The sequence below is a fragment of the Aythya ferina genome (assembly GCF_964211825.1).
Source record: "Aythya ferina genome assembly, chromosome: 11".
NCBI lineage: Eukaryota > Metazoa > Chordata > Aves > Anseriformes > Anatidae > Aythya > Aythya ferina.
Genome location: NC_140307.1, coordinates 9,337,419 through 9,349,529, shown reverse-complemented (window position 1 = coordinate 9,349,529; position 12,111 = coordinate 9,337,419). Strand labels below are relative to the sequence as shown.

The 12,111-nt window shown below is 39.3% G+C and overlaps 1 long non-coding RNA gene across 11 annotated transcripts in view; it reads left to right on the top strand.

Moving 5' to 3' along the window:
- Window positions 1-12,111, top strand: part of LOC311442568 — a 259,074-nt gene that overhangs the window by 98,688 nt on the left and 148,275 nt on the right. The window contains exon 4 of one of the 11 annotated variants that reach the window (XR_014696750.1): window positions 6,711-6,860. The exons of the other annotated variants lie outside the window; for them this stretch is intronic. This is a non-coding gene — a long non-coding RNA (uncharacterized lncRNA). The remainder of the gene's footprint in view (window positions 1-6,710; window positions 6,861-12,111) is intronic. 11 annotated transcript variants of the gene reach the window in all.

Genomic DNA, 12,111 nt, shown 5'->3' with positions numbered 1-12,111 from the left:
AAGGTGCATGAAGGTAAAATGAAGTTATATGTATGTATTCTTCCTCTGGAAAAATTGCTCTCTGAGAGTGGTGCATGTCTCTAGTATTTCATTGTGTGCACAATTCTGTAAGGAAAATGTGGTGCTGTGTGATGACAAGTTAGCTGCCTCCTTTGAGAAAGAGATTTTAGCTGTGGGCAATGAAAATCAATCTGATGAGATCACCTTTCTCCTCCAGTTGATTGGCAGTAGTGATGAAAAGAGCTCAGGCACCAAAATCAGCTTCTGATGTTGAAAGACTCTGAGGGCCAACCTGAAGCTATTGACACAGTTTTTGTTTTGTGTTGATTCCAGCACATCCTTGGCTATGATTATGAAAATATCAAGGAAAAATTTCAGGGGTGTCTTATAGATCCACCTGAGGGAATTTACACAAGAGTAGGATTCCCTCTGCTTTGTTCAGAGCTTGCATGCTCTGGGAACTTACTTAGTCTGGGGGGGCATCAGAATACTATCCCACAAGTTTTATACCTCGCATGGAGTATTTTTCATTGTCAGCTGGGAGAACTCAGGTTCTGAGACCTTAATAACCCTTTCCCTGGAACGATATCCTGGTCCAGCAGTGATGATCTGAGTAAAAATAAACAAAATATTGGAGCCGTTGTTTTTATACGGCTCCATTCAGGAGGAAAAGATGATTACATTAAGGGATTTTTGCCTCATCATGTGGAAGGAAAAGGATGGTAATGCACACAATAATCAATAACTAACACAGTAACCACTCCTTTTGCCTTTCCTTTGGCCATGTCACTTGTCTTACACTGCTGTACCTGTGGTGTGGCCACAACCGGACACAACAGCCTGGTGGGGCTGGCGTGGGAGGCTCAGACCTTTCAGAGCTTCCCAAATGTTTCCCTCAAGGAAGAAATGTAAGGCTATTATGTTAAAGCACCAGTGTTGCACTAGATAATTTCCTCTCCTCTCCACCCTCACTTGCTTTTTTTTCAGTTTGTTCTTCTAAAGGGCTGGGAAATCTTTTTATTTATTTATTTTTGTTTTGCTTGCATTTCTAGTAGATTGCTCTTTGGGGGAAAATATGGCTTATAGCAGGCTGTTAACATCTTAGCTAAGATTCATTTGCAAAACTGTGTGAATTTTCTGAGTAACAGTATTTCACACTTCTGCATGTCAGTGATGGAAGTGGTTGTGGAAAGTGTCCATGCTTTAACTGAAATCTGGGTGGAATTAATTCTCTTTCTCTATTAGAAAGAGAGAAGGGGGGGGGGGAAATTACTGGTGGTCCACAGAGACATGACTGCTTACACAATGCTGACTCCTCCTCTATATATATGTTGCTAAAACATATTGTGTTATTTCTATAGTGCAGTGAATTGCTTTTTTTTTTTTCCTTTTTTTTTTTTTTTTTTTTTTCCCCCTATGTAAAGTAATTGCTGTGGTTACCTCATGAGCTTTAGGAACTCAGCAGTGGGCGGAGAAGAGCTAGTGAAACACATTGTATAATCTGTTGTGAATCATACCAGGAATAAGTTTGTGAGGGTTTTGCTTCAGAATGTAAAATCAATATCTGGGCCACCCACAGGTCATCCTCTTTATGCAATGCAGAGTTTAACAGATGCAGTAACTGCTGAACGGCTGCTTTCAGGAGAAGTTAACAGGGAATCTTTTGCAAATGATTTCAGCCAAGCTTTCCTGCGTCAGGGAGTTATCTCAGAGCTGGCTGAGACACTTCTGTGATTTCACTGTTTTACAATGAGTCAGTGCAGAACTGGAGTTTAAAGTGAGTTGGAGATACTGTAAGATATCAGAGTATCTGTTATCTTTGGTTAAAATAAAAAGCAGCTGTATACTTTAATCTGGGTTTATTTCATATCAAGAGCATACAGGAAATAGAAACATCTTGAGTTAAAGGGATGACTGTCTTCAGCAGATTTGTCAGCTCTGAAGACTTGTGCAAAAATCTCGTGTTTTGAGGTTTTCATAAAGGCTTTTGTGATTAAGTCACAGTCTGGTCCACGTAGGAGGAGGTTTCTAGGATTTATTTTATTATTTATTTTTTGGACAACGTTTTGAAGTGCTCCCTATTGCATCATCTAGCTGAATTGCTTGGTTTCAATTTTTCTCCTTTGGCTGCCCTGAGCTGAAGTTGATGGGAATGCTGTACTTGAGGTCATGCATGGAATACTTTCATAACAAAAGCTCCCAGATTATAATGTGGTGTGATTCGGGGGGGGGGGGGGGGGGGGGGGGGGGGGGCGAGGGAAAGTATGCCTGTTTCTGATATTGTGCTGCAGTTTGCTCAGTGAAAAGCTAGCTGCCAATTACTGTCCCCACAGGCCCCTTCAACATACCAGCAGAATTGCATAAACACGTATCCTGTGGCTGGTGGCTTTCAGTAGCCCAACTAGACCCTATTCCTAGAAGAGTCTATGCCATGAAGCAGAATTTTGCTGAACTCATTTCCCATTTTCTTAATATCAGGATCATTGCTGAAGAATTGAGTTCCTAGCTAAATGTTATTCAAAAAGAATCTATTGCTGTCCCCTTTTTTCTGTTTGTGGTGTTGCCCCCCCCTCCCCCAGCTTTATAGTCTAGTTTCCATTTTATACTACAGTATTGGGAGAGGTGGGTGTTTGATTATTTGGGCAGTTCTGGCAAAGTTCCTTTTTAACATCCCCAAAGGCCACATAGAGTAATATGAATATTTTAACAAGTCAGTGGATGACTTCCCTGCATGATAAATGCCTGTTGGGCAACTAATTTAGAATGATTTAACATGACCAAATCTCTTTTGTCGATGAGAGCTTTCTGTTACATTACCTGAACTGCCTGGTGCAGTGGCCATAATTGGTTTAGATATAAAAGTGCATCGTCATCAACAAAACTGTTTGGCTGCCCAAGATTTTCAGAGAAATCTGTTTGTATAATGTGAAAGAAAAATGATCCTTGCCATCTGGCCTCTACAGGTAGCCAGTTTGAGCACAGGCTGAATTGGATAGTGCATCATCCAATAATTTTTATTTTATTTTTGTTTTCTAAGCTAAGATTGATAGAGCTGCAAAATGTTGGCCAGAAGATTATCCCATATCTCATTCTAATGTCAAAAAGCAATATGATACAGTTGAGTATATTATACATGTCAGACCAGTGCTATTTAGTGGTTCCTCTGATCATCGGATGATGTTAAGGCTCAATGATTTAAGCCAAAGGGGAATGATAAATCTTTGCTTCTTTTTTAATTAAGTGCAAGCCATACTGCTGTCGCCATGACTGTGGTTTTGAGTCTTTTCCTGACTTTCCAAATTAACAGAATGCCCTCAAATAGTCATGTAGCTAAAGAGTAATCAGCTGTCTTTACTGACTTCAGTGGGTGGGTTTTTATTCCTGACCTGGAATGAATTACATGGGTGTACCTTTGGTCACCAAAGATGACCTTTAGTGAAGCTCCTGAAACACCTGGTGGTAGGAAACAGAACTGAACATGGGAATAGAAATTATTCTCACAAGTTATCAAAATTGTAGGTGCTAAGCAAGAGAATGGAAGTGTGGCTTTGGAGTGAAGAATTTGAATACTTAAATCTAATAACAAGAGCACCCAAACAAGCCCTTCCAGAGACTGTTTTTAACCCCAGCTCATAGGTGTAGCTAAATAATTGACCTTAAAACTTGTGCTGAGGATAAAGTAGAGAGACACCATTCATAACGTTAAAGAAATCATCTTAGTTTCTTTCATTTTAAAGAAAGAATTGCAGGGACATGACTAACTTGCGTATCTGCAGGTGTTATGTTAAGCACTGCATTACCACAAAGATGTATTTGGGCAGTAGCCCTGTGTATCAGGGTGCCCCTAATGGGTGTGGTGCAAAAAGCCTGTTCCTCTCTGAGCTGTCACAAGCTTCAGACTTTGCTAGATACACCTGGAATTGACTGGGCACAGCTCTGGCTCAAATGTGTGATTAAAAGATTCATCAGAAATGGGCTGGTTGATTGCCTGACAGGTGAGCTAATATTTATTACAGGATTTGGTTTTAGATTTTCTGGATGTGATTCATTTCCAGTCATTAAGGTATTTTCAGTGCTGCATTATGTGCATCCTAAATGAAATATTGATCACTTTAATGTCAATTGTTTTACTTTTTATAAAAGACTTATGCAAAGGTTTACTTTTTGGAAGAGGATGTAGTAGGAGAAGTGGTATTTCACAGCAGGTGTCCTCTGTTTGAACTCTAGGATGGTTGTGGGTGGCTGGTTACACTCGGCTCTTCAAGCTTCCTTGTACCTTAATGCATGTCTATATATAATGCTGGTGATCTCTGAATAGGCATGCACAGAGAAGCCAGGAATAGATAAACTTGGATATTTATTTATACACTTTCAAGAACAAAAATAGTGATTACCACTTTGCTTTCATAAAGGTGATTACTTTGTAGATGAACCAAATGTTAACCTGTAATTACACAGAGCAACACAGCGTGATGTTTCCACTTATTTCAAAAATCTGGGAAGAATATTCTGCATAAATTCCAATGCTCGTTCTTTGATTTAGAGATGTTCCTTTTAACTTAACTTTGTAAGGTTTTAATTAATTTTAATAAATATATTAAATTTAGTGCAGCCATTACTATCTTGAAACAACCTTATTTTTATAGTGTATTTCTTCTAATTGCAGTCTAGATAGAAGATCAAATTAAGCTCTTGCTGAAGCTTTTAGATTTGGTTCTGAACAATTATTTTTTGAAGAGCCTGTACTTTTATGACAAGGATTGTGGTCCAGGTTGATAAGAGGGGAGAAAAAATCAATTTAGACCTTTTCATATTTGAATTCATTAAATTGGTCTTACTGTATTAAAAGAACAATTAATTTATGGCAGCCAGTATTGTGTAATCTCATTGGAAGGAAAAAAAATGCAGTGTAATAATGATGATAGATTTATCAAGTTACATGGTTGGAACTTATTACCTTGAGTGACACTAATTTTGTATTCAGTTAAAAGGTTGTAGTTAATAATAATAATATCCAAGGATCGGGATTTGAACTGATGGATCCCTCTATTCACTTTAGCTCTCTACATTGCAAATAAGAATTTGGCATTGATGTAGCAATGAAAAAAGTCTTAACCGAAGCTCATTTTTATTCTTCAAATAAAATTTGAATAGGTCTTTAAGTACTTTTTGTCTCCTCTTGGCACACTTTGTACTGGTACCTAAAAGCAAGCTTTAGTCAGAACTATTTATATGTAATTCTGTGGTTAATGCACCAAACATTCTTGAAAAGTATATTACTGTCTGTAAAATGTTTCTAGCTCCGTGGAAAGCAGAGCAATTAGTACCTAAGAGAGATTCTCTTTTAGCTTTTGCTTTTCAGAGAGCATTAACCGTGGCAGGTTAAAGACTGATGTTTACTTCATGCTCTTACATGAAAGCTTTACTTTTTCCGTTGGTAGCCTATATATCACCAGGCACTCGCAGCTTATTGCATCCCAAATCTAGGGTTTAGCAGTACAGCAGTATGTTCTAAGCCATTTTTGACTGGTTAGATTGAAAAAACAGTAATATGCCAGAACTTCTCAACAATAATGGTCAATTGTAAATCCAAAAGATCCTCTAGGATTTTGCTTTTTCAGTCCCTGTCGAGACAGCTTTAAAGGAACATGAACAGAAAGTTCTGTGGGTAAACTGATGATGTCTCTGAAGTTGACTAATATGGGGTTTAGTGAGGAATTAATTGTCACATATGTGAAACACAAGTAGCTTTAAGTTACTGCTGGGTGCTGCTGTGTTAGTGGCCTGCCTGATACCAGACCAGCCTGAATCACTGGTGATGATGGGGGGGGGGGGGGGAGAGGAAAACAAATTCTTTAATTTACTTAGGTTTCATTTTTTGTGAAACCACAGATGCGTTGCCAAATTTGCCAGTCTTGCTAATTCAATTATGAGAAGAGCTTAAAAAAAAAAAAAAAAGCCACCCTGGATCCCTGGGTATCCCAGGGCTATGCCAGGCTGTGCACATGGAGACTTTTTTTTTTTTGTGGTGTCATCAGAGATGCTCATAACTGCTTTGGTATTGCCAGGATCTGTATGTCTACTCACTTATTCAGGCATTGCAATAACTATGCAGTTTCAAGTGAATTAAAACCAAAATGAATCAGCAAAATGCCTGCTTCTTCCTTGTTATTTCAACATGGCAGAAAATACAGCGGGATTGTGTTACAAATGAGGATAGTTGCTCTAATTTTCCAGTGATCTTGGTATCAAACATGTAATCCTTTTTAGTACGTTAGACCCATTGACTGGAAAACTAGATCTGCATGGCTTAATCTGTCATGCCAAAGGTAACAGCAGCACACCAGCTGTAGTGCACCTGCTGTGCAAGTGTCCCAACCTTCAGGGTTAGTAAAATATTTGTTTCACTTGAAATGATCTGTGTTAATTTAATCAAAGGCTTCCAAATTCCTTTTACTCAGTTCCATAAAAGTAGATACTGTGTCTCCTGGGGCTAATATGAAATTGTTACATCCTGATTTGTGGTAGTCTTGTAAGACCAATTAAATATCCAGCTATGGCAATGGTGAACGAGGTGATCTTAAAACCTTTGGTTACAGATGAACGGGATAAGCAGATTTAGCTTAGCACCATTCATATTCAAGCACTAGCATGACTTGAAGAAATCCGGAAGATCTGATTTGGCTTGACAAGTGGAATTGCCATTTCAGGGTGCTGAGGTCCTTGTGGGGTGTGATTCTGTCTGGCACGGCCATGGTGAGGTCTGAGATGTTATGCAGGCATGTAGACCTGGGCCAACAACCTGCCTGAGGCATTTCCTACCTGCTTATGCTTTCTCTGGGCATCAGACAAAATCAAAGGTAAAATGAATTCTTATGCATTTGTCCATTCCAGGAAAAGAAAATGTGGTATGCACACAGAGAGCCTTTCAGCTGAGCCCAGTTCTTTGGTAGTACTGACGGTTGTTTTAAGTGCATGAAAAAACCTCTGTAGAAACAATTGCCATTTCTAATCCTTCCTCTTCTCCCTCTGATCAATTTATTTCAAAAAATAGGTGACAGAAGCTAAAGTGAAGGTGTGAGCTCCTCTTTTTGTTGTGATAGTGGTGAGAATTGTGGTCCAACCTAATGCTCCCCTGAGGATGGCAATGTTCGAGTCGCAAGCAGCTGCCGAGAGCACAGTTTCCTCTGGTTTTGGATGTCAGCCTCTGGCTGGTGGCTGACCCCATAGAGTCACAGGAGGGGTCCACCTTTCAAAGGGCTGAGAAGAACCCTCAAGAAGGCTTCAAAGATTAGGGCTGGAACTTTGGATTTGGTTCATGTTAAAAGGAGAACTTTCAGCATAGTGCCTGGAGCCCTCAGTGATATGTTCCCAGTGACCTGCTGTGGATCTATAGCATGATATAGCCAATAGTACAATAGAAGCATAGCAAAGCCTTGCTATGTTCAGTAGGAAAACAGATGTGGAATGCTGAACTGCCTTAAGTTTGTTCAAAATGAAAAAGTGGTTTATTGTCTCAAAAGTAACCCAAGAGGAGGAAGTCCAAGAGTAAAAGGTGGTGGTGGTGTTTAAATTAAAAGGGGGAAGGGAGAAGGTTGTGATTGATTTGTGAATGCTGTCTCTGGTTTGAGGTTTCTCTTGAGAGAACTTTCAAAGATGCTAACTAGCCCTAAGCTAGGGATTCAGTAGAAAAGATTTATTTTATTTTTTAAAATATCCTATTGCTTGTTTAACTAGATTCCCAGATAATGCTCATGAGTAGTAGGAGATGCCTTTTTATAACTGTTTTTGAGGTCTTTGTTTATCAATGACTTAAAACAGCCTAATGTACTTCTGTATGATATGTAGTGGGGTGTTAGAACATGATGTGTTTTCTCCCCCAGAAGATGAGCAGAAAACCCCAAGAAGGTGAAAGTCAGTGTTTCATGTAGATAGCTACTGAAACAGCTTGTTGTGAAAGCAACTGTTCTCCCATTACGTGACTCCTCAGAAATCTTAACCAAGCTCCAGCACATGCAAACACAGTGCAGACGGTCGCAGTAATTATGCTAACCAGCGATAAAAGCTTCCATTTATGTGGCCCATCTACATCCTCGATGCAATCACTTCCAATTGCAAAATGCATCTAGCAGTTGGAAACCCAGAGCTTTATTAGATTGCATTGACTCTGCTCCCCACAGCTGAGGGAATGCTCTTTCCCTGCAATACATTTTCCTAACAATTTCAGGACCATTGAGATACACCCTTGAGTCAATTAAAATTATCTCCACTAAACTAGACTGCAGCTTTTAAAGTGTTGTCTAATAGCTCATGCGAGCAGCGCCCATCTAGATTACAGTTCTGTACGATGGTTTTATAAAACATAATTTGTATTCTCAGCATGTCAGTTCAGAATGGAATTCTTATTCATTTACAGTGATTTCATTTTACTAACAAAGCAGTGCATAAAGCCATTTTTAGTACAATAGAGTATTGTATTAATCTTGCAAGAAAGAATGAGCATATGTAAATTGGGGTATTTTTTGTCTGTGTAGCTGTGCTTAGGTGTGGGGAAAACCGCACTAGCCTAAAGAGGCAGGTGACTAGGAAAACAAAATGCTTGTATGTTCTGATTGCTATTTCTGCAGATCCTTCTTTCCTTTGTCCTGTTTGTTTCATAACTTTTTGCTCACCTCTAGGTTCATTGGTAAGCTGCTGTTGAGCTCCTGCTTGGATGTAGGAATGGCAGTTACAGGTAGCTTTTGCTATAGGGTCTGAGAAAGGGCAGTAGTAAGCTGCTAAGTGATGGAATGATGGCAAACAGGCCAGCTTAACAGGGAAAGAAGTGTTCTCTATATACACATCAGAATTAGATTTAAATTCAAGTTTAGATGTAAACCTCAGTTTAAGCTTTTTCTTTAAACAGACAAGCAAAGAGGACAAAATGCTGCTTTTAAATTGACTTAGAAACCATACAACTCTACTGTACATGGTGGGAAGAAGGCTGAGCCCATGTTTACATGGTTGCATGTGGCAGTTTATCGTTACAAATGTCTCAAATGATTATGAGATGGAAATTGATGTTCTGAGCTTTCATTTTATTTGAGGGATGCAGGTAGTTAAATATAGTAGCAGTGGGCTTAGATAGGAGCAATTCTAAGAAATAATATATTGCTTGGAGATGGTCGTGTTCTTAGAGGTAGTTGGAGGCATTAGATATCACTTCCCAAGAGGATGTTTTCTGCCCAGTCTAGAGGGTGATCGACTGGCTGTAGGGCTTTGATTAGGAGGGAGGTCTGAACCTGGGACAGGTTTGTAATGCAACAGCGTAACATCCACATATGTGCTGACTCTGAGGCTGCCATAAGCATTGGAGTCTCTATAATGTTTTGGGCGTTATCTTGTATATGGTGAAGTGTTTCTTCAGAATATTATTCATTAGACATCTGTGAACTTTGGCACACCATCCTGCTGTGGATTTACAGTTCTGGACTTGGTCATCTGTTCTGTAACGCAGCCTTGAAAGGACCCCAGAAAAACTGCATTACAGAAGCAGCAGGAAATTCCGATGTCCATGATTAAGCAATAAAAGATCTGCTGGCCTCAGAATGAGATCATTTCCTCACGTTTCATCCTTTACACAACTTTTGGTACGTGTGAGTCAAACCTGATACTTGCTTAACATGTCTGTGAAAGACAGCGAAAAGGGGAGTATCACAGCAGGCCTTGGGAGTGCGATATTTGCTGTCAGCTTTTAGACCTTGAGGCCTTATCAGAAGCTGAGCTCTGATGCTACCTGAAGCTGGGGCCTCTTCCACTGTGCCTCTCTAAGTACGTAGACATTTGCTTTCTTTCTTTTTCTTTTTTTTTTTTTTTTTGTTTTTTTTTTTTTGTTGTGAACATTAAAACATCAAAGGCTTTAAAAGTTTGATCAAAGTCCGATTTTAACAAGGCTCGAGTTCAGCATTAAAGCTGATAGCTATTAGCATGAAATTAGAACACAACAAATAATTAAAAATATGAAATGACTAGTAAAATTTAACCTTTTACTGATTACACTTTTTCAAACCCCTCTTTCTTTCCACAACTTCTTGGATTTTCTCCTATACCAGCCTATTCATGGACCTTGTTGTTAGTCTTGTAAATAATGCATTGTATCCAGCCATCTGACAGTGTGTAAAATTTAAAAACCCATTTCATAATAAGCAATATAGTTACCTAAGTGATGTTTATCTAAGTGTACCTTCCTGTTTAGCAGAAGTACCAAATTTTAGGATAAAAGTTCTTTGTATTTGCCTAATCAATGATGTACTACTAATGCAGTCAATGAGAATCACACTTGGGTTAGGAAAGTGGCTGAAAAATAAAACCAAAGACCAAGATTAAAATCAAATCCTTAAAGCAAGGCTTCTAACCTGAAGATTGACATGAGGCTGAAGTCAGTGATTCAGATCATCCTGTTAGCATTAATGCACTCTGGGTTAATGCTGTATCTTTTGTTTTAGTGCACAGCAGTTAAAACCTGGCACAGCTTTAGTGGAGACAGCTGGGAGAGCATCTTTCTGTTTGTGTGGTTATAGGGGGGGAGCGATGTGCTGAGCCTGCAGCACAACACCTCCCTGGCTTCCCTCTCCTCCATCCAGGGCATTGGGATGACTCCTGCTCTCCCTGCATTGGGAGCTTGCTATCTCCTTCTCAAAGTTTTCATGGTGCCATGCCTTGTGGGGTGGGATTCAGTCCTCTCTCCTGGCCTCTGTATTGTTTTGTCTGTAGATTACTTTAATTTCTTTATTTAAACTGCTAAAAAGGAGGCAAAATAAAATGAAGTCAGAAACAATGCAACTTGACTTCAACCTAATGTTTAGGGAGATAATGGCATGTGTTGTATGGGGAAAACATACTTATGAGCATAGAGTACTGTTAATTTAGCAAGTCACCATTAAAAGTAAGTTTGCAATTATGACAGTAGGCATCCAAAGCAACTGCAAGGATCTGAAACACTTCTAGCTGGTACTTAGTGTGCCAGGCTCAACTGCCCACCTTGGTCAAGACTGGTTTCTGACCTCTGACAGTGCAATGCAGGGTTAGGGGTCTGTGTGTGTTGAAAGAGCAGTGATGTACAATGGACAACTACCTGGGGAATAAAGAAACAAATAAATGAAATAAGGAACAGTTATATTTATTTCCTGAATACATTAAGATTTGGAGTGGAGATGGATACAAAAATTTCAGGAAAGATGTTAGGGAAAGTCTCATCCAGAGGATGCTTTTAATTCACTAAAGAGTTTATTCTGTGGTTTGAAGTTGTGAGAGGTAAGAAAATACCTTTAGAAGGCTGGAGGAAGGATGTGCCATTTGTTAACTTTCATGGAGGTCAGAAACCTTTCAATATCCTGTTCAGAAGAATGAATGAAAAAAAAAAAAAAAAAAAACCTGGAAAAGGATACCAAGGAAAGATGGCATTAACGGTGTCTTCCGGGGAGCGGCTGCCTTTATTTGGCTTGGCTGTGGGAGGAGGGAGGCTCCTAGTCATGTAAGGCTGGAGTGTTATCTTTGTGGGGGCCAGAAGGGAACGTGCATTGCTGCATGAGAAGTTAAGTGAATTTTCAAAACTACAGGTGAAAAAAAAAAAAGTACAGACTTGCCAAGTCTTTCACTGAACCGGTGCTGGAACTGGCAGGCTGAGAGACAGGAGTTCTGCAGTGATTCACAGGTTGAGGGGGAAGGGCTATCCTTCAAAAGATGGAAAAACAGTAATATAGTGAGAATTAAAAACATTTATCATTGATCATGCAACTGAATCCTTGCTTGTGAATAGATTATAATATTCATTGTTCAGGGAGGCTTTAATGAAAGTATAACAAATACAAACAAGGAAACTTTAGTGAGATTGCTTAAGCAGTCCACCCAAACACACACTGATATAGGAAACATCCCTCTTTGCCATTGTATGTTGCAAAAACAATAAGAGAAATGTTGACAGAGCATTTGGAAAGCATCCCTAAAGCAGAATATAGGGAATTTGCAAAGAGGTTTGTATTAGTTTGGAGTAAGAGCATGCTGTTTTGGCACTGAAGAACAGGAGATGAAAGTGAAGAGGCATATGGTAACAAACAGCTTTGTCTCATTTGA